The 23,375-nt window shown below is 49.4% G+C and overlaps 1 long non-coding RNA gene across 1 annotated transcript in view; it reads right to left on the bottom strand.

Moving 5' to 3' along the window:
* LOC137640633 (uncharacterized) overlaps window positions 1-23,375 on the bottom strand; it is a 75,461-nt gene that overhangs the window by 17,064 nt on the left and 35,022 nt on the right. Inside the window, exons 2-3 of the long non-coding RNA XR_011044427.1 lie at window positions 826-897; window positions 573-653 (exon numbers count right to left, since the gene is read on the bottom strand). This is a non-coding gene — a long non-coding RNA (uncharacterized lncRNA). The remainder of the gene's footprint in view (window positions 1-572; window positions 654-825; window positions 898-23,375) is intronic.

Raw genomic sequence — 23,375 nt, forward strand, 5'->3', positions numbered from 1 at the left:
TTGGTAGAGTATAGGAGTTAACCCACCCTAGGGCAGCAGGTATTCGCAGATTCTCGCTTTACGCGCCTGTTTCTGTTACCTAACCCCTTCGAATATAGAGGGCTGAGTGTATAATAAAAAGTAGTTCTCCCAACCATGGACTTCTTGTAGTAAGTCTTAAAAACACAGGGGAATGACTTCACTACCACTAATAACACTAAAGTGCTGCCCAGAGGAATGTCTAGATGCAGGAGGGCAGTGCTTCTTTGTACTGCTTGTGGCAAAGAGTTACTGACTGCAGGGTTACACATATGAAAACTGACTGGTTTAATACAGCCCATTTTGCATTTACTTACTAAATGCTTTTCACCTCCAGTACTAATCCAAATGCATGATGGGACCACCACAGATTGAGTAAATATATAGTATAGTAAGGCCATACAAAATCCCAAAAATAAAAACCAGACATACGCATGAAGTTAAGTAAAAATTTCTATTGCAAAAGTGTTGAAAAGTAGAGGATGTTCGTTTCCAAAGAATTGGTATAATTTGATCAAATTTGTATCTCACTAGGAAAACAATTTATTTCTCACCTGTGTATTCCCAACGGTATCGCTTGACATCTCCATCTTTGCTGTCATACAATTTTATTGCAGCATAGCCACAGCCCATGCCTGCAAGAGTGAAAACCATATCAGTATTTACCTTAAACAACCCTTAAAAATCTTCACATTATTCTTTATAAAATTCAATAGAAAAAAAATTATCAACTAGAGTAAATGCCGGCAATGCAACCACTGAAACTACCCTAATGAAACATGTATTGAAACCAGCAAAACTTCTCACCTATGATAGCCAAAATGGAAGTTGCCATAATCTCTGGAATCTCAGACCATCCTTGGCGATGCAACTGTGCAACTGGAAAAAAAATATATATACATAAAAACTCTGACATAACGGAACATAAAGGTCTATTGCAACTTCACAAGTTAAAACTTGCAGCAAATTTTTATGATGAACAGATTGTCTTGAGTGTGTTATAGTTTATATATTTCAGAACTATTTTAACATTGTTACTGATCTTGAGATATTTTTCACTTTTTATTCATTACTTTTCATATACAGTATACAGTAGTTTCTCACTGGGCTATTTTTCCTGTTGGAGCCCTTGGGTTTGTAGAATCGTGTTTTTCCAACTAGGGTTATACTTTAGCTAGAACTGTATTTTAATAATAATAATAATAATAATAATAATAATAATAATAATAATAATACAGTAATTCCAATCTCCAAGAAAAATGTTTTTGGCTAATGTTGCGAAAAAATGATATTTTGATTATAAAATAAATTTTTGAATATACTTACCCGGTGAATATATAATAGCTGACGTCTCCGGCGGCTCGACAGAAAAACACAAAAACTCGCGAGCGATCGCTATGAAGGTTGCGGGTGTGCCCACCAGCGCCAACTATCGGCCAGATACCGCATATACATGTAAACAGCTCCAGTTCTTCTCATCCCGCTGGGTCTCTATCGGGGAGGAAGGGGGGCCTTTAATTTATAAATTCACCGGGTAAGTATATTCAAAAATTTATTTTATAATCAAAATATCATTTTTAAATATTTAACTTAGCCGGTGAATATATAATAGCTGATTCACACCCATGGTGGTGGGTAGAGACCAGAATTAATAAAGTTTACAGTGTATATGCTTAGAGTTTTTGACAGTTATATCATAACAAAACCCAAATATATATAGGTACCTGGTAAGGAAGTTGACTTAGACGATTACTCTGCCTTGTTAGTCTGTCTTCCTCACGAAGCCCAGCCATCCTCTTAGGATGCTGAAAGACTCCCAGGAGCTGAAGTATCAAGGGCTGCAACCCATAAAACAGGACCTCATCAAACCCCTAATCTGGGCGCTCTCAAGAAATGACATTTGACCACCCGCCAAATCAACCAGGATGCGAAAGGCTTCTTAGCCTTCCGTACAACCCAAAAACAAGATTAAAAACATTTCAAGAGACAGATTAAAAGGATATTGGAATTAGGGTAATGTAGTGGTAGAACCCTCACCCACTACTGCACTCGCTGCAACGAATGGACCCAGTGTGTAGCAGTCCTCGTAAAGAGTCTGGACATCTTTTAAGTAAAATGACGCGAATACCGACTTGCTTCTCCAAAAGGTCGCGTCCATAATACTTTGCAGAGATCTATTTTGCTTAAAGGCCACGGAAGTTGCTATAGCTCTTACTTCGTGCGTCTTAACCTTAAGCAAGCATCGGTCTTTTTCATTCAAGTGAGAATGAGCCTCTCGGATTAAAAATCTGATAAAATATGACAAAGCATTCTTTGACATAGGCAATGATGGTTTCTTAACTGAGCACCATAATACCTCAGATCCACCTCATAAGGACTTAGTACGAGCTAAGTAGAACTTAAGATCTCTAACTGGACACAGCACTCTTTCAAGTTCGTTGCCTACGATCTCTGACAGGCAAGGTATATCAAAAGACTTAGGCCAAGGACGAGAAGGCAGTTCATTTTTGGCCAGGAAACCAAGTTGAAGTGAACATGTGGCTTTTTCTGTAGAAAAGCCGATGTTCTTACTGAAGGCATGAATTTCACTGACCCTTTTAGCCGAAGCCAAGCACACTAGGAAAAGCGTCTTGAGGGTGAGATCCTTCAGGGAGGCTGAATGTAATGGCTCAAACCTGTCTGACATGAGGAACCTTAGGACCACGTCTAAGTTCCATCCAGGAGTTGTCAAACGACGTTCCTTAGAGGTCTCGAAAGACTTAAGGAGATCTTGGAGATCTTTATTGTTGGAAAGATCTAAGCCTCTATGTCGAAAGACCGAAGCCAACATGCTCCTGTAGCCCTTAATAGTGGGAGCTGAGAGGGAGTGAACATTCCTCAGATGTAAAAGAAAATCTGCGATTTGGGCTACAGAGGTACTGGAAGAGGACACAGATGCTGACTTGCACCAGTCTCGAAAGACTTCCCACTTTGACTGGTATACTCTGATGGTAGAAGCTCTCCTAGCTCTCGCAATCGCACTGGCTGCCTCCTTCGAAAAGCCTCGAGCTCTTGAGAGTCTTTCGATAGTCTGAAGGCAGTCAGATGAAGCGCGGGGAGGCTTTGATGAACATTCTTTACGTGGGGCTGACGTAAGAGATCTACCCTTAGAGGAAGACTTCTTGGAATGTCTACCAGCCATTGAAGTACCTCGGTGAACCACTCTCTCGCGGGCCAGAGGGGAGCAACCAACGTCAACCTTGTCCCTTCGTGAGAGGAGAACTTCTGCAGTACCTTGTTGACTATCTTGAATGGTGGGAATGCATATAAGTCCAGATGAGACCAATCCAGTAGAAACGCGTCTATGTGGATCGCCTCTGGATCTGCGACTGGTGAGCAATAAATCGGTAACCTTTTGGTCAACGAGGTGGCAAAGAGGTCTATGGTGGGTTGACCCCAAGTCGCCCAAAGACTCTTGCACACGTCCTTGTGGAGGGTCCATTCCGTGGGTATCACCTGACCCCTCCGACTGAGACAGTCTGCCAAGACGTTCAAGTCCCCCTGGATGAATCTCGTCAACAGGGAGATGCCTCGATTTCTTGACCATAAGAGAAGGTCCCTTGCGATCTCGTACAGCGTGTGGGAGTGTGTGCCTCCTTGCTTGGAGATGTACGCCAAAGCTGTGGTGTTGTCTGAGCTGACCTCTACCACTTTGTTTCGAAGAATGCTTTCGAATTTCATCAAGGCCAAGTGGACTGCTAATAGCTCCTTGCCGTTGATGTGCATGCTCTTCTGACTTGAGGTCCACAGACCAGAGCATTCCCGGCCGTCCAGGGTCGCACCCCAACCCAAATCCGACGCGTCTGAGAACAACACGTGGTTTGGGTTCTTGACTGCTAGGGATAGTCCCTCTCTCAGACTGATATTGCTGTCCCACCATTTCAGGCATGCTTTTACTGGTTCGGAGATTGGGATTGATACCGTCTCTAAAGTCTTGCCCTTGTTCCAGTGAGAGGCTAGATGGAACTGGAGAGGCCGAAGGTGTAGTCTCCCTAGCGAGACAAACTGCTCCAGGGATGAGAGAGTCCCTACGAGACTCATCCAACTCCTGACTGAACAACGTTCTCTTTTCAGCATAAGTTGGACTTTGAGCAGGGCTTGTTCTATTCGGGTGGCAGACGGAAAAGCCCGAAAAACTGGACTGCGAATCTCCATCCCCAAATATAGAATAGTCTGGGATGAGATCAGTTGGGACTTTTCTAAGTTGACCAAAAGTCCCAACTCCTTGGCCAGACCCAACGTCCAATGTAGATCCTGCAGACAGCGATGACTGGACGATGCTCTGAGAAGCCAGTCGTCCAAGTACAGGGAGGCTCGGATTCCCGATAGATGGAGGAATTTTGCCACATTCCTCATGAGCCTCGTAAACACGAGAGGAGCAGGACTGAGGCCAAAGCACAGGGCTCGAAACTGGTACACCACATTCCTGTAAACAAACCTCAGAAACGGTTGGGAATCCGGGTGTATAGGAATGTGGAAGTACGCGTCTCGTAGGTCGAGAGAGACCATCCAGTCTCCCTCTCTGACCGCTGCTAGGACGGACTTCGTGGTCTCCATCGTGAATTTTGTTTTTGTAACAAAAACGTTGAGCGCACTGACGTCTAGCACCGGCCTCCAACCTCCTGTATGCTTTGGGACTAGGAAGAGACGGTTGTAAAACCCCGGTGATTGACGGTCCGAGACTTTCACCACCGCTCCCTTCTCTAGCAACAGAGACACTTCTTGATTTAGGGCTTGTCTCTTTGACTCCTCTCGGTACCTGGGAGAGAGGTCTATGGGAGTTGTTACTAGAGGAGGTTTGCGTACAAACGGTATTTTGTACCCCTCTCTGAGCAACAGAACAGACTCTTGGTCTGCACCCCTCTTCTCCCAGGCCTGCCAGAAGCTCTTCAATCTGGCACCTACCGCTGTCTGAGGCTGTGGGCAGTCAGACTCTGCCACGGGAGGACTTGGCTCCTCTCTTCTTACCTCTCTTTCCCTCGGCACGAGAGCCTCCCCTGCTGGGAGCTCTGCCACGAAAGGGCGGGATAAATCTAGATGCAGGAGTCTCGATCCTGGGTCTCACAGCAAAGGATGAAGAAGGAGCCCCTTTGCGAGCAGAGGACGCCATCAGGTCATGGGTGTCCTTCTGCACAAGCGAAGCAGCTATATCCTTAACCAGCTGTTGTGGAAACAAGGCCGCTGATAAGGGAGCAAAGAGCAATTCCGATTTCTGACAGGGAGTAACTCCTGCCGAAAGGAAAGAGCAAAGGGTTTCTCTCTTCTTTAAGACTCCTGACGTAAAGGTAGAGGCGAGCTCATTGGAGCCATCGCGGATGGCTTTATCCATACAGGACATGATAAGTAAGGAAACATCTTGGTCGGCAGACGAGATCTTCCTACTTAAAGCTCCTAATGACCAGTCAAGAAAGTTAAACACTTCAAAGGCCCTGTATACGCCTTTAAGCAGATGGTCAAGGTCCGAGGAGGACCAACAAATCTTCGAGCGTCTCATGGCCAGGCGACGGGGAGAGTCTACGAGGCTTGAGAAGTCACCCTGGGCAGAGGCAGGGACTCCCAAGCCGAGAACTTCTCCCGTGTCATACCAGACGCTCGATCTAGAAGCAAGCTTAGAAGGAGGGAAGGCAAAGGCCGTCTTTCCCAAACTCCTCCTGGTATCCAACCAGTCGCCTAGAAGACATAAAGCCCTCTTGGAAGAGCGAGAAAGCACTAGCTTAGTAAAGGCTGGCTTGGTAGCAGGTAAGCCTAGAGCAAACTCAGACGGAGGCGAACGAGGAGCAACAGCAACAAAGTGATCTGGAAAAAGATCCTTGAAAATCATCATGATCTTCTTAAAATCCATCGAAGGAACAGCCTTAGGTTCATCTACATCTGAAGGATTATCATCAGGATGAGGATCAGCAACGTCCTCATCTGAAGGAGCTTCGTCCGATAACTGCTGAGTCTCAAGCAAGGGAGAGACCTGCCTTGGTGGCAATAATTGACAAGCAGAGTCCACACGCACCGGATCATCAGTAGCAGTCCAGGACGCTACGTCATGTAACTGCTTAATAGACTGACTAGCAACAACAACAGGAGCGGGAGGACGCTCGACGTCAACTCGAGACTGCCTTGACTGCCTAGACTGAGCAGTCAAAACAACTCTTGACTGCGGTGCTTGACGCTCAACGTCAAAACAAGTCAACTTCGCTGGTTGGCGAACGTCCTGAACGTCAACAAGAGCATGCGGCAGCGGCTGAACGTCCACATGCGGCTGAAAGTCAACACGGGACTGAATCGAGTGAGGCTCTACAAAACGTGAATGACGTGACTTTGTAACGCCAACGTCAACAGGACGAGCAAAGGCTCGTTTGGGCAGCTGACGGCCAGGATCTCGATCAGCTAAGCGGCGAGGATCATCATGAACCTGCTCAGCAGAATAGTCCTCCATAAGAGAGGCAAGCTTATTCTGCATGTCTTGCAGTACAACCCATTTAGGATCAACGGGAATGGGTGCGGTAAGAGACGAGGGTAACGTCTGTGACTGCAAAACCTTGCCTACACTAAGACTCTCGGAGCCTGTGTTACGCTTCTGTTTAGGCGGCGAGCAGTCTTCCGATGACTGCACAGGGTCAGAGCTGTCCCAATGGCTACAACCAGGACGCTGGACCTGTCCTGAAGGGACTGACATTCGCTTTAAGGGTCTCGAAACCTTGCTCCACGGTTTCTTACGCGATAAGCCTTCGGATGACGAGGAGAAAACCGTCTCGCTCGTCTTATGGTAAGGGCGGTCTTGACGAGACACGCCTGAAACCATAGAGGGAACGTCTGTTCGTTGGTTAAAGCCTCTCGAACCCATAAGTCCTACGACATTACTTCTCCCTGGGGCTTGGGAGCTTGCAAGAGGTCTCGGACTAGGCGAACGACAGGCACGAACAGACGAACCCTCTGTCGCAACACTGATAACACTTTGCGCACTAATCACTTTCTCCCCACGATTTTCTAATGTGGCACTCTGACACTTTAACTCTTTTACGTCCGCCATGAGTTGATTACGGTCCGTAGCTAACGACTCAACTCTCTCGCCCAAAGCTTGAATGGCACGTAACATATCCCGCATTGATGGTTCCTGAGTGCTAGTAGAGGGTTCAGGCACAACTACTACTGGGGAAGGATTAGGTTCAGGGGCATGGGAGGAGGAAAATTCTAACGATCTAGAGGAACTTCTCCTCACCCTATCTCTCTCTAGCTTACGAGAATACTTGTCAAACTCAAGCCAATCGAATTCCGAAAGGCCCACGCACTCATCACACCGATCTCCTAATTGACAGGTTTTACCCCGACAATTAGAACACACAGTATGTGGGTCGAGAGAGGCCTTTGGAAGACGCTTAATACAATCCCTAGCATTACATTTACGAAATCTAGGAATTGGAGAAGGGTCAGCCATTTTGAAAAGTCAAAGAAAATCCAAAAAACAATCCAAAGTCATCAACAATTAAATCTATCCAAAAAAGAGTTCAAGAGTTTAAGTTGAAGATAAAACACCTGCACTGCGAAAGCTCAAACCAAAAAGAAGTACTTCACCAAGACTGTTGAAAAACTCCAGGTTAACAGCGAGTAATGGAATCAACTTGTCGATCAGATCGACAGAGAAGAACTGCAGCTGTTTACATGTATATGCGGTATCTGGCCGATAGTTGGCGCTGGTGGGCACACCCGCAACCTTCATAGCGATCGCTCGCGAGTTTTTGTGTTTTTCTGTCGAGCCGCCGGAGACGTCAGCTATTATATATTCACCGGCTAAGTTAAATATTTAAAATTTTATTTTTCCTAACTATACAAATCTTAGCTATTTAAAAGGGGTATTACTTTCGGCGTAGCTGAAATGACGAGCCATTAATTTTTAACGAGGGTTTACTACCCACACCGCTAGTTAGCGGGGGTAGAGAGGGTAGCTTGCTACTGCTCCCCCTCACACACCTGTGATTGAGCTCACTTTGCTTGGAGGTAGGACTTCAAGGAGGATAGGGCTGGTGGGCCAGTTTGGTTAAATAGCTAAGGTTTGTATAGGTAGGAAAAATACAAAATATCTATGAATTTGTCATTTGTTCCGTAACTGGAATACAAACCACCCATTAGGAAGGGTGGACGTCCAAGCCAGTCTGGCTTTTTGGCTTTGCCCGGGGGCTCCTTATCTGAGTGTGTTAGTACTCAAGAAATAAGGGGCCCCTGCACCTCGCTAAAATCTTGCTATGCAAGGTCTGTGGTCTACGCAAGCTGTGTATGAAGGTATGTAGAAGTGTGACTCGTCCTAGAAAGTTGTTCCGAAGTTCTTTAGATGGAAACTTGTGCACTAGGAATTTCCCAATACCTCCTCATCAGGGTATAGGGACGTAACAGTATTAATCTTAATACTAGGAACACAAGGGAGCATGGTTTACCTGCAGTGATCTGAGGTCAGCTATGCAGAGAACCCAGGATGCTGCTTTCCCCAAAAGAGGGGATGATGAAGAAAAGAATAAGGGCCAGTCAAACCTTTTCATTCATGGAGACTAAAACCAGGTAACAATGCCCTCAACCTTCTGCTACTTGTCCAATAAGGAGCTTGAGGTTTTAAACCACCTGTTGTGCAGTCACCACAGGACCGATAGAAAATGTATCGGGTCTCCTGTGGGTCACGTCTTGCAGGTAGTGGGCTGTGAATGAGTTCTGTCATTTCCACACCCCAGCTGGAAGAACCTGCATCACTGAGAAATTTCTTTTGAAGGCCAGGGACGTAGCTATGCCCCTGACATCATGTGCTCTGGGGGCGACGTGACGATGGAGGGTCTGGATTCAGTGCAAGGTCAATGACCCTGCGAATCCATGTTGAGATGGCGTTCTTGGTGACCCTCCTCTTAGTCCTTCCTATGCTGACGAATAGTGCTGGCACACGAGGACGGGCTGCGGCTGTTCTCTTGAGGTATAGCCTCAAGGTCCTTACTGGGCATAGTAAGAGATGGTCTGGGTCATCTGTTACAGTACGGAGACTAGAAATCCGGAAGGAGTCAAATCAAGGATCCGCTACTCCATCCTCTTAGTCCTTCCTGTGCTGATGAATAGTGCTGGCACACGAGGACAGACTGTGGCTGTTCTCTTGAGGTATAGCCTCAAGCTCCTTCTGGGCATAGTAAGAGATGGTCTGGGTTATCTGTTACAGTACTGAGACTAGAAATCCGAAAGGAGTTGAATCAAGGATCCGCTACTCCCGGGTTCTGAGTCTTGGCAATAAACTCAGGGACGAAGCTCAACGTTACCTCTCCCCCTCCCCTTGAATGGGCGATGTCATACGAAAGACCATGAAGTTCGCTGACTCGCTTGGCTGAGGCCAAAGCTAGCAGGAACACCGTCTTCCAAGTCAGGTGGCGATCTGATGCCTGGCGTAGTGGTTCATAGGGAGGTCTCTTGAGACCTGAGAACTCAAACCACGTTCCATGGGGGAGGTCTCACTTCCGACTAGGGGCAGGTAGGTTCATAACTCCGTATGAGAAGAGAAAGTTCTAGCAATGAAGAAATGTCCATTCCTTTCAGTCTGAAGGTGAGGCTTAAGCCTGAGCGATAGCCTTTCACTGTCGAGACTGATAGGCGCATTTCTACACGCAAATACACGAGGAAATCCGTTATTGCTGGAATAGTGGCACCGAGTGGAGAGATACCCCTTCCACGACACCAACCACAGAAGACTTTCCACTTTGCCTAGTAGACTGCTGCTGATGATTTCCGCAGATGTCCAGACATCCTGATCGCAACTTGTTGCGAGAATCCTCTTTCAGAGAGGAGATGCTGGACAGTCTCCAGGCGTAAAGTCGTAGCCAGGCTACGGCTTTGTGGAAGATGTTGGCATGTGGTTGTTTGAGTAGATTGTGTCGTGGAATGAGTTCTCTTGGAGGCTCCGTTAGGAGTTGCAGAAGGTCCGGGAACCATTCTGCGTGATGCCATAGCAGAGCTATGAGGGTCATTGAAAGATTGACCGATGTCCTGGTCTTGTTGAGTACCCTCCTCATCAGACAGAACGAGGGAAAGGCGTAAACGTCGATGTTATCCCACTGTTGTTGAAAGCATCTTGCCAGAGAGCCTTGGGGTCTGGGACTGGGGAACAGTACAGCGGGAGCCTGAAGTTCAGGGCCGTTGCGAAAAGGTCCTCAGTCGGAGAACCCCACAAAGTCAGGACTTTGTTGGCTACTAGATGATCCAAAGACCACTTGGTACACACTATCTGAGATGCTCTGCTCAGGTTGTCAGCGAGCACATTCCTTTTGCCTGGAATGGAGCGTGCCGATAGTGGTATCGAGTGGATTTCGGCCCATTTCAATATCTCTACTGCTAGATGGGATAGTTGCTGTGAAAAAGTACCTCCTTGCTTGTTGATGTAGACCACTACTGTGGTGTTGTCGCTCATCACCACCACAGAGTGGCTTGCCAGGTACTGTTCATCTCTAGGAGATTTATGTGGAGGTACTTTTCTGACTCTGACCAGAGGCATAGGTCATGTGGTGCAGCACTGGGGCCTCCACCCTTTTTTTTGAAGCATCTGAAAACAGCATCAATTCCGGGGGGAGGACGAGAAGATCCAATCCCTTTCGTAGATTTTTGTCTGTCACCCACCACTGGAGGTCTGTCAGTTCTGCAGGTCCCATGGGGATCTGGATGTCTGGGGAGTCGTATGTTTGATTCCACCGTGACTTGAGTTGCCACGGGAGGGATCTCATCCTGAGGAGACCATTAGGAACTAAACGGGCCAGCGATGAAAGGTGACCGAGGAGACGTAGCCACGATTGGGCTGGAAGTTCTTCTCGTCTGAGAAAAGGTCTGGTGACCTTTCTCAGCCTTGCTATCCTGTCGTCTGATGGGAAGGCTTTATGGAGAGTGGTGTCTATAATCCTGCCTAAGTATACCAGTCTTTGAGTGGGAAGCAGAGGACTTCTCGAGATTTACCATGATCCCCAGATCCAGGCAAAGTCTCAGAAGTTTGTCTCGGTGTTAAAGAAGGGTTGACACCGAGTCTGCTACGATTAGCCAGTCGTCCAGATAACTGAGGAGACAGATGCCAATCGTGTGTGCCCCAGATGATACTAGGGTAAACATTCTGGTGAAGACTTGTGGTGCTGTGGAAAGACCGAAGAACAGCACCTTGAACTAGTATTTTCTGTTGTCCAGGCTGAATCTTAAGTACTTCCTTGAAGACGAATGGACTGGGATCTGGAAGTACGCATCCTTTATGTCCAGTGTGCACATGAAGTCTTGCGGTCTTACTGCTAGTCTGACCATGTCTGCCGTCTCAATGATGAACGGAGTTTGTTTGACAAACTTGTTCAGAGCTGAGAGGTCGATGACTGGTCTCCAGCCTCCAGACGCCTTCTTTACAAGAAAGAGTCGACTGAAGAAGCCTGGGGATCCGTCGAGGACCTCTTAGAGAGCGCCCTTCTTCAACAGGATCTGGACTTCTGCCCGAGGGCTTGCCCCCTTGCTAATCCCATGGCAAGGGAGTTCAATGACACTGGATTCGTAGTCAAGGGAGGTAGAGATGTTATGAACGGAACGCGATATCCTAGACTAATCACAGAGAATGTCCAGGAATCGGCCCCGAGTTGCTTCCACCTGTTTGCACAACTTTGTAGGCATCCCCCCACTGGTGGAAATGCAGGAGGACTGCCTATCCTAGCGCCTGTGGCCTCGGCTGCTTCCTCTAGGAGTTTTGCCTCCCCTGGAGGACTTTTTGCCACCATTGTCTTCGCTGCAGTTGTCGTGATAGTGGTCTTGGTTGGACGGGACTGCTGTGGTTCTGGAGGTTTATAGTATAGGGCTTAGATGTTAAAGACCTATGTAGGAAGGAGTCTTGATGGGACTTCCTCCACCTCTCAGCAGCATGTTCCACATCCTTAGGCTCGAACAGAACAGACCTCTCTATGGAGGAATGTCTGAGCCTATTAATCTCGGCGCTAGGGACCTTCTGGTGGAATCTCTCAGCTACTGCATCCCGACATTTCAGGATGGTACTTGCCCACAAGTTCGTGACTTGGTGGGCCAAAAGCTTGATCGCGCGAGTACCTGAGAGAAGGAAGGTTTCCATAGCTTTCCTGGTACGTTCCTTGGAGAAATACTCAGGTCGTATCAGGATACCTAAGGTCCCCAACCAGATATCAAGCCATAAAGTAGCTTGCATAGCACACTTCGCGACCTTCTCCTGGTTGAGGATCTCGGCTGCCGAGAACGAGACCTGCCGGTTGGAGAGTCTCTCAAGAGGGACTCCCCTGGGTAGCTCTTCCAGCGAGTGGTGAAGTGGAAGAGCTAAACAAGGCTCCTCTAGGATCTCGAAGTACAGTACCTCCTCTGCTGTACGCGAGGAGGTGGGAGGAGCTTGTTCGTGGTACCAGAACAGTTGGAGGAGGACATCTCGGAGAGCTGCTGGGCGATCTTGTCCTTGGTACTCTTTACCCCTTAAAACCAAGGCAGAGCTGCACTGGTCTTAGAGGGTTTTTGAGTACCAAACGCAGTCTAGGACCATATCTTTGCCCTCTCGAGGGGGGATCTCTGGATCGGATAACCCGTTGAGAGCCCTCATTAGAGTTAGAACCTGCCAAAACGCGTGTTCTGACTCCTGCTGGTCTCCTCCTGTTGTAGGACTTGCAGCGAAGTCTCCTTCTATCCCCAAAGGCACTTCTTGGGGAGAGTCGTGGACATTCCCTGAGTGGCTGGCTGGCTCCATCCTAGCTCTGGTGGAGGACTTTGGCAATGTTTTGGAGTCTTTGGATTCCCTCCGGGGAAAGATGTAAGTCTCCAACATTGATGAGGGTGGCATGTCCTTCTATCCCCGGACTGTGTGGAACTCTCGACGTGAAGAGAGGTTTCCTCTATTGGTGCGATGGGGGAAAATCTCTCTTTGCGTGGTTCCCTTGGTGACGCGAGATCTTCGTCCGAAAGGGAAGGAGAGTTGGTCCGAGAAATAGGAAGAATTTGCCTTGAAGGTCTGCGTGGAGTCAGTTTTGCCCTCGGGGAAGTGACCACGTCCAGCACTCCTCTTTTCCTCTTCAAAGGGGTAGAGGAAGCCATGGTTCCGTATCCAAGAACAGATTACAGGCTTGAAAGCCTGAGTTACCGCTCTGATCAGGGCTGTTGGCTGACAGACGCGCTGTTGGTTGACAGACGCACTGTCAGACACACCCCCTGTAGGGAAAGGGATTGAAGGATCCCTGGGAGGAGTCACTGGAATGGGTGGGTTCGCCTTTGGAAGTAGCTTTGGGATCCTGAACCCCTCTGTATGTTCCCCTTCTCCCACAATGCACTGTGGTATGCGCTTGCGTGAAGGGGAATGAGGCAATGGCGGCATTGCCGGACGTCGTTCCTTGTGGTGCGCAGGCTCGCGCACGGGAGAATATTGGCGATTGCGCGAGGGAGAATATTGGTGCTCGCGCGAAGGAGGATATTGGCGCTCGCGTGAAGGAGGATATTGGCGCTCGCGCGGAGGAGGATATTGGTGCTCGCGCTAGGGAGAATATTGGCGCTCGCGCGAGGGAGAATATTGGTGCTCGCGAGCGGGAGACTGATGGCGCGCGCGCGGGATGAGTATATTCGCGCGCGTCTGTCAAAGACTTAGGGAGTGCGCGTGAAGGAGAATGTCTCCTAGCGCGCGGGCGCGCAGTAGAATCATGCTGGGCCTGCGGGGAAAAAGTTGGCGTGCATCCTTAGGAGAGAGAGGGCTTCACTAGGGGAAGCAACGTCATCTCTCGAGACCCGAGGTTGGACAGAAATAATTCGGTCTACGCTACTACTCGACGGTCTCTCGAAAGAGACCGACCGAGTAGGAGCTTCGGAGGAGGTTTGGGCGACGGAAGAAGAGGCCTTGGGTTTTTCTTCCTTCAAAGCAACCTTCAAAGGAGAAACATCCCCCTTGTGAGAAGGTTGGCGCGCAGGTGAGTGCGAGGTTGGTGAGTGCTGGCGCGTTGGTAAAAGATGGCGCGCGGGTGAGGGCAGCAGGGCTGTTGCTTCACCTACGAACTTGCGTGCAGGAGATTGATGGCGCACAGGTTTTGCCTGGCGCATTGGCTGGCGCTCAGGAGAGCGTGATGTAGGGCGTGAATGTTGGCGCGCGGAGCGCTGTTGCGCAGGTAATTGGTGCGTAGGAGAACGTTGGTGCGCAGGTGGGCGCTGGCGCGTAGGAGATTGTTGGCGCGTAGGCGCAGGGCACGTCGGTGCAAAAGAGCCCTAGCGTGCAGAAGATCGTTGGCACGTATGCGCATGTGGACGCGCATGGTGCATGGTTGAGATCTGCCCCTGTTGGCGCGTGAGCGCGTTAGATTGTTGCCCTGCGTTAGGGCGAACAAGATGGGTGGTGTGCCACAGTGATGGGGCCTGACGAGTTACTAATGAGCGCTGGTCAGGTTGCGTAGGCCGCGTGGTGCGTGGGCCGTCGGTGCACAATAGCGTGCTCAGATGGAGCCTTGTTAGGCCCATGCAGGAACGGTTATGGAAGGTCGATGTGTCCTTTAAAAGGACAACCATCCACTGAAGGAGATCGCGAAAGATCTGCAAAGAGGTCCAGGACCGAAGTCACAAGACTGGTTGCAGGTGCAGTGATTGACGATCGGTCTAGAGGCTCCTCTGGGGGGGACTGCATAGACGACGTTGGACCAGAGGCCCCTCCTCACCACAGGTGAAGGAAAGCTTCTATGGTAAAGAGGAAAGCGAGCCTTCCGACGGATGTGCCCTCTGGGGGCCGTTGGATCAGCAAGCTGACCGTCAGCAGTCCTCCAAAGAGGAGTCTCTGTAAGTAAACTCCCCCGAGGGAGAGAAACACTAGCAGGAGAGACTGATGATGAACTTAAGTTTCCCCCACGGAGGATGGTCAGGAACGGGGGAAACTAGGCCGTCAGCTACCGTAGAGTCTGGAATGGCAGAGGAGATGGGTGACGTCACATGGGACACCTCTGACACATCAATGTCGACAAGAGTCAGGGGATCTACCTCTGACGGTGACGACGATTGCTTGACACCAGCACACAGGCGGATGTAATCAAGTAAAACCTCCTTGGAGGGTGAACCCGTGAGCCCCAAGGAGGACCAAATCTGAAAGAGGGAAGTTAGTGACATGAACTACCCCGGGGGGAGAGGTGGAGCTGCTTCGCTAGGGGAAGCAACGTCATCTCTCGAGACCCGAGGTTGGACAGAAATAATTCGGTCTACGCTACTACTCGACGGTCTCTCGAAAGAGACCGACCGAGTAGGAGCTTCGGAGGAGGTTTGGGCGACGGAAGAAGAGGCCTTGGGTTTTTCTTCCTTCAGAGCAACCTTCAAAGGAGAAACATCCCCCTTGCACTACTTCTTCCACCGTCGCGAAAACCTCTCCCACTGGGAGGCAGACCACTCCCTACACTTGTTGACACTATCACACCGTTGGCCCCTACTAGAAGGAAAAAGGGCGTGAGGATCGGTCTTGACCGCCAACATGAATGTTCCACAAGGGCGGTCGGGAAGACCAGGGCAGGTGCGCATGGTCGCAGAGGCCAACTTTACGTATACAGTCTAAGAAAAATTAAAGAACAAAAAGCATTAATGGCTGCCAAAATGACGGCGAGGATGAGAGCGGACACATCCGATCGTCATCCGAGCCGAGAGCAAAGTGAGCTCAATCACAGATGTGTGAGGGGGAGCGGTAGCTAGCTACCCTCCCTAACCCCGCTAACTAGCGATGCGGGTAGTATACCCTCGTTAAAAATTAATGGCTCGTCATTTCAGCTATGCCGAAAGTAATACTGTATGACAAATTCAGAGATAATTTGTATTTTTCCTAACCATACAAACCTTAGCTATTTACATTGGGTTTACTTTCGGCGTAGCTGAAATTGACGAGCCAATAGAATTTTAATGAGGGTTAACTACCCCCGCGCTAGTTAGCAAGGGGGTAGGGGAAGGGGTAGCTTGCTACCCCTCCCCCCCAAACACCGGTGAGTTGTCTCACTTCACTTAGAGGTAGGACTTGTCTTGGGGGACAGGGTTGGCTGGCAAATATGTGTGAATAGCTAAGGTTTGTATGGTTAAGAAAAATACAAATTATCTCTGAATTTGTCATTTGTTCCGTAACCGAAATACAAACCACGCTATTTACATTGGGTGACTTACCCCTTGAGAAGGGTGGAAAGTCCCCAGCCTTACTGGCTTTGGCTTTACCCGGGGACTCAGAATCCGAGTGAGTAGCACTCGAGAAAAGGAGTCCCTGCGCCTCACAAGTTTATTGCTCCGCAAGGAACGTGTGGCCTACATAAGTTATGTGTGGAGGAATAGAATGTGACTCGTCCTAGGAAGTTGACCTGGAGTCCTTTGGATAGGAATCTAGGCTAGGACGTTCCCAATACCACCTCGTCAGGGTACGGGGGACGCGACAGTATTAACTTAATACTAGGAACACAAGGGAGCATGGTTTACCTGCAGAGGTTGAGGTCAGCTATGCGGAGACCAGGATGCTGCTTTCCCCAAGAGAGGGGAGGATGAAGATAGAAGTAAGGGCCAGACATACTCTTTCATTCACGCAGACTAAAACCGGGTAACAACGCCCTCAACCTTCTGCTACTTGTCCATTAAGGAGCCTGAGGTTAGACGAGCTGTTGTGCAGCCACCACAGGGCCGATAGAAAAGGTATCGAGGCTCCTGTGGGTCATGTCCTGCAGGTAGTGGGCTGTGAAGGTCGTTTGATGCTTCCAGACTCCAGCTTGTAGCACCTGTGTCACAGAGAAGTTTCTCTTGAAGGCCAGGGACGTAGCGATGCCCCTGACGTCGTGTGCCTTAGGGGGACGTGACGGAGGAGGGTCAGGATTCAAGGCGTGGTGGATGACTCTTCGAATCCAAGCCGAGATGGTGTTCTTGGTGACCCTCCTCTTCGTCCTGCCTGTGCTTACGAACTACGCTCGCACGCGGGGACGAACTGCAGCTGTCCTCTTCAAGTAACGCCTCAGACTCCTCACTGGGCATAATAGCAGATGGTCTGGGTCACTTGTTACAGAACGGAGACTTGTGACCATGAAGGAGTCGAACCGTGGGTCCGGCACTCCAGGGTTCTGAGTCTTGGCAACAAACTCAGGGACGAACCTGAACGTTACCTCCCCCCATCCCCTTGAATGGGCGATGTCGTACAAGAGACCATGAAGTTCACTAACTCGTTTGCCAGAGGCCAACGCGAGTAGGAAAGCCGTATTCCAAGTCAGGTGGCAATCAGAGGCCTGGCGTAATGGTTCGAAGGAAGGTCTCTTAAGAGCCCTGAGAACCCGAACCACGTTCCAAGGAGGAGGTCTCACTTCCGACTGAGGGCAGGTAAGCTCATAGCTACGTATGAGTAGAGAGAGTTCTAGCGAGGAAGAAATGTCCACTCCTTTCAGCTTAAAAGCCAGGCTTAAGGCTGACCGATAGCCTTTCACCGCCGAGACCGAAAGGCGCATTTCCTCCCGCAAATAAACGAGAAACTCCGCTATTGCTGGAATAGTGGCATCGAGTGGAGATACCCCTCCCACGACACCAACCACAGAAGACTCTCCACTTCGCCTGGTAGACTCCCGCAGAGGACTTTCGTAGGTGACGAGACATTCTCTCCGCAACCTGTTGCGAAAAGCTTCTCTCCGTGAGGAGACGCTGGATAGTCTCCAGGCGTGAAGCCGAAGCAAGGCTACGGCTTTGTGGAAGATGTTGCAATGTGGTTGTCTGAGTAGCTCGTGTCGTGGGGGGAGTTCTCTCGGAGCTCTGTCAGGAGCTGCAGAAGGTCCGGGAACCATTCCGCGTGATGCCATAGCGGAGCTATTAGGGTAATAGACAGGTTGACCGATAGTCTGGTCCTGTTGAGCACCCTTCTCATCAGACAGAACGGTGGGAAGGCGTACACGTCGATGTTGTCCCACCGTTGTTGGAAAACATCTTGCCAGAGGGCCGTGGGGTCCGGGACTGGGGAGCAGTACAGAGGCAGTTTGAAATTCAAGGCTGTCGCGAACAGGTCCACCGTCGGGGAACCCCACAAAGTCAGGACTTTGTTGGCTATCTGAGGATCCAAAGACCACTCGGTACTCACTATCTGCGAAGCCCTGCTCAGACTGTCAGCGAGCACATTCCTCTTGCCAGGAGTGAAGCGAGCTGATAGTGTTATCGAGCGGACTTCGGTCCACCTCAGAATCTCTACCGCAAGATGGGATAGCTTTTGTGAAAAAGTACCTTAACTGCTTGTTGATATAAGCCACTACCGTGGTGTTGTCGCTCACCACCACCACGGAGTGGCCCGCCAGGGTCCGTTGGAACTGTCGAAGAGCCAGAAATACGGCTTTCATCTCTAGCAGGTTGATGTGCAGGTACTTTTTTGATTCTGACCAAAGGCCTGAGATCCTCTGGTTCAGAATGTGGGCCCCCCCCCCCCCCCCCCTCTTCTTTTGACGCGTCCGAAAACAGCGTCAAATCCGGGGGAAGGACGAGAAGATCCACTCCCTTTCGTAGGTTCTCATCGATCAGCCACCACCGAAGGTCCGCCTGTTCCGTGGGTCCTATCGGGACTAGAGAGTTCGGGGAATCGGAGCCCTGACTCCACCGGGATTTGAGCCGCCATTGCAGGGATCTCATCCTGAGACGGCCGTTCGGAACCAGACGGGCCAGGGAGGCTAGGTGACCTAAAAGACGCAACCATGATTGGGCTGGAAGCTCTTCCCGCCTGAGGAAGGGTTCTGCCACCCTCCTCAGCCTTGCTATCCTGTCGTCTGATGGAAAGGCTTTGTGGAGATTGGTGTCTAATAACATGTCTAGATAAACCAGTCGCTGGGACGGCTGCAGAGAGGACTTCTCGAGATTTACCATGATCCCTAGATATTGGCAAAGTCCCAGAAGCCTGTCTCAGTGCCGAAGAAGAGTCGACTCCGAGTCTGCCAGGATCAGCCAGTCGTCCAGATATCGGAGGAGACGGATGCCGTTCCTGTGCGCCCATGACGAAATCAGGGTAAACACTCTGGTGAATACCTGAGGTGCTGTGGAGACCGAAGCACAGTACCTTGAACTGGTAGGTCTTGCTGTCTAGGCTGAATCTCAAGTACTTCCTGGAAGACGGATGGATAGGGATCTGGAGGTACGCGTCCTTCAGATCCAGTGTGCACATGAAGTCTTGTGGTTTCACTGCAAGTCTGACTGTGTCCGCTGTCTCCATGCTGAACGGAGTTTGCTTGACAAACTTGTTCAGAGCCGAGAAGTCGATGACGGGTCTCCAGTCTCCAGACGCCTTCTTTACAAGAAAGAGTCGACTGAAGAAGCCTGGGGAGCCGTCGACGACCTCCTGGAGAGCATCCTTCTTGAGCATGGTCTCGACTTCTACCCGAAGGGCCAGCCCCTTTGCCGATCCCATGGCATAGGAGCTCAACGACACTGGATTCGCTGTCAGGGGAGGTTGAGATGTCGTGAATGGGACGCAATAACCTTGGCCGATCACGGAGACCGTCCAAGAATTGGTCCCATGTTGCTGCCACCTGTGCACGCAACTTTGTAGGCATCCCCCCACTGGTGGACACGTGGGGGGACTGCCACCCCTAGCGTTTACGGCCACGGCCGCTCCCTCTGGGAGTTTTGCTTCCCCTGGAGGACTTATCGCCCCTCTTGTCCTTGACAGGAAAGGGCTGAGGCTTAGACACCTTTGTCTTAGCTGCCGGAGCCTGCTTCAGTGTCCTGCGAGGCTGCTGTTGATGTTGCTGCGGAGCTGGAGGCTTGTAGGGCCGAGATGCGAGGGCCCTTTGGAGGACAAGTCTTGGTTAGACTTCCTCCACCTCTCAGCTGTGCGTTCCACGTCCTTGGGCTCAAACAAGCTTCCTCCAAGGATGGAGGAGTGTCTGAGCCTGCAGACATCCACGGCGGGGACCTTCGGGTGGAACTTCTCGGTCACAGCATCATGACGCTTCAAGACCGAGTTGGCCCACAGGTTGGTAACCTGGTGGGCCAGGAACTCGATGGAGCGAGTACCGGAGAGGAGGAAGGTCTCCAGGGCCTTCCTATTGCTCTCCTTAGACAAGTCTTCGGAGCGCAATAGGATGCCCAGAGAACCCAGCCAGACATCCAGCCACGAAGTGGCCTGCATGGCACACTTCGTGGCCTTCTCCTGGCTCAGGATCTCCGACGCCTAGAATGTCACCTGCCGGGCGGAGAGCTTCTCAAGCGGAATTCCCCTTGTAAGCTCTTCCACCGAGTGGTGGAGGGGAAGAGCTAGGCTGGACTCCCCCATGATCTCAAAATACCTCCTCTGCTGTAAACGAGGAGGTGGGAGGAGTCTCTTCCTGGCAGAGGAACGGCTGGAGGAGGCGAGGTCCGAGAGCTGAGCGTCGACCTTGTCTCTGGCACTCTTCACCCCCTGGGACCAGGGCAAAGCCGCGCTGGCCTTCGGGGGCTTCTGAGTACCATAGACCTGGTCCAGGACCATGTCCTTGCCTTCGCGAGGGGCGATCTCCGGGTCCTTGAACCTGTTGAGCTGCCTCATCAGATTCAAGACCTGCCAGAAGGCATGCTCAGAATCATGCTGCTCTCCTCCCTGTGGACTGGCAGCTAAGTCTCCCGTCCCCAGAGGCTCTTCTTGGGGAGACACGTGGACGTTCTCCCGGGGTCCGGTTGGCTCCTGACGAATCCGCTAAGACGACTTCGGAATTGTCTTTGAGTCCTTGGGTTCCCTCCTGGGCGGGATACAGGACTCCAGCAAAGAGGTCCGGAAGGTACCTTCCACGCGAGTCGCTTCTCCTCCTCGAGGAGGGGTCTCTCCCCTTGGTGCCGAGGGAGAGGTCCCCGCCTCGCTGGACTCTCCTGAGGACGGAAAGGCCTCGTCCACAGGAGAAGGAGAAAACGACTGCGAAGGGGATGGAGCCTCCCTGACGGACCTCTTAGGAGCCAACTTCTCCCTGGGAGAAGTCACCACGAAGTCCACTCCTCTCCTTCTCTTCATCGGGGGCGAGTCTGTCCTTGGCTTGAGTCCCAGATCGGCGAGGGCTGGCTCCATAGCCTGCACCACCGCTCTCATCAAAGGATCAAACCAAGATTGATTGATTGATTGATTGAAAGTTTTTTTGGCATCCTGACATCTAAGGTCATTGACGCCGATACCATTTACTGTATATGAAAATTAAAAGAGAATTCGATTAAAACCATAAAAATTAAGAAGTCATTACAATAGTTAAATAGTTTTCAGAAGACCTGCTTCTGAAATAAATCTAAAAATTCCGCTCGCATAGTAAGACACATCATGTCCAAGAATCTTGGCAAGGATAAACCTGCCATCCTCACCTCGAGCCTCAAACAGATATCTATTTCTTAAGTTAGTAAAATTAGGGCATTCGGTCAACAAATGCCTCACTGTTAAAGGTACTAAGCAGTCCTCGCAATACGGTTGGTGTTGGCCCTTCAGCAGAAACTCGTGTGTCAACCGTGTGTGACCAATACGGAGACGACAAAGAGTCGTCTCCCATTTTCGGGGAATCATGTTATACCTCCAAGGTGATATGATATTTGTTACTTCCCTCATTTTATTGCCATCTTGACTATCCCAGTGCTGTTGCCATTTATCACATACCAATTTCTTGATGTAAGGTAGGAAATCGTTACATGGAATGGGATACCTCCTTGGTAGTAACTCGGATGCCGCATTCTTCGCCAGTAAATCTGCCTTCTCATTCCCAGACACACCTACATGTGCTGGAACCCAACAAAATCGCACAGTTATACCTTTCCGTCCAATAATAAAAAGCCATTCTAAAATCTTTAAAATTAGAGGGTTACTAGAATTAAAAACTTCTAAAGCTTGAAGAACACTCCTTGCATCACTAAAAATTGTAAAATTACCCTCCTTTTCCAAAGCTATTTTCTCAATAGCGGTTAATATGCCATACAGTTCGGCAGTAAATATGGAAGCTGTTAGAGGAAGTGCACCTCTACAATTAAAATCATTACTATGTACTCCAAATCCAACGCCAGCATCAGATTTGGAGCCATCAGTATATATAAAAGTCGATCCTTTATGTTCTTCAACATGTTCAATAAAAAGAGACCTGGATTCTAAGTCAGTCAAATTCTTCTTAACTCCAATAAAGTATCTACAAAAAGATATGTCAGGTAATTTCCATGGAGGCGTTGATGATACCTTGAATGGGAGCACCTTATTTCTAATTATATCCAGATTGTTTAATAATTGGTTAACCCGAAACCCAAAAGGTTGAGGAGATTTTGGGTGCAACTCAAAGTAGGTTGAGTGCCTTACAAGGCTTGCAGTTTGAAAGGCTGAAGAATTGGGGAGTCTTTGCAATCTAAACCAATACCGAATAATAGAGGACATTCGGTAAAGGTCCAGAGGCAACTCCCCAGCATCAACAAGGAGACTTGTGATAGGGGAGGTTCTAAAGGCTCCTGTGGACAATCTAATGCTAGCATGATGTATTGAATCTAGTATTTTTAACCGGCTTGGGGTTGCTGAGGAGTATATTTCGCATCCATAACTAATTTTGGAAAATATCAAGGCCTTGTATAATTTTAAAATTGTATTGCGGTCTGCCCCCCATGATGTATGGGACAAGACTTTTAAAAGATTCATAGCTTCAACACATTTAGCTTTTAATGTTTTTAAGTGAGAAACCCATGTAAGCCTACAATCAAATATCAACCCTAAAAATTTGGCTTCACTTGCACATGGGATCCGTTGACCTTTGATGTATATATCCGGGTCTGGATGTACTCCCCGTATACGACAGAAATGGACAATTGTAGTTTTACTTGTTGAGAACTTAAATCCATTCATATCGGCCCAATGGATAATTTTATCAATAGAGAGTTGGATTTTTCTCTCAACCATTGCCATTCTGGCTCCAGCAAATGATATGGAGAGATCATCCACAAATAATGTTGCAAGAACATCCCGGGGAATGACTGAGGATATCCCATTAATTGCTAGTGCAAAAAGGGTTACACTCAGCACACTCCCCTGAGGAACTCCTTCTTCCTGGCACTTACTCTGTGATAGAGCTTCCCCAACTCTCACTTGGAAAACTCTATGTGAAAGAAATGACTGGATGAATAGTGGTAGCTCACCTCTCAATCCGCACTCATGGATTCTTTTAAGTATACCGTATCTCCATGTGGTATCATATGCCTTTTCAAGATAAAAAAAAACTGTCACATGGTGCTGTTTGGAAGCAAAGGCTTCACAAATGGAGGACTCAAGTTGTATCAGCACATCAGTCGTTGAGTGCATTTTCCTGAATCCACATTGAATGGGTGATAAAATATTCTTCTTTTCAAGGTACCAAATCAGTCTTGCATTGACC

The sequence above is a fragment of the Palaemon carinicauda genome, chromosome 5 (assembly GCF_036898095.1).
Source record: "Palaemon carinicauda isolate YSFRI2023 chromosome 5, ASM3689809v2, whole genome shotgun sequence".
In the NCBI taxonomy this organism is placed as follows: Eukaryota; Metazoa; Arthropoda; class Malacostraca; order Decapoda; family Palaemonidae; genus Palaemon; species Palaemon carinicauda.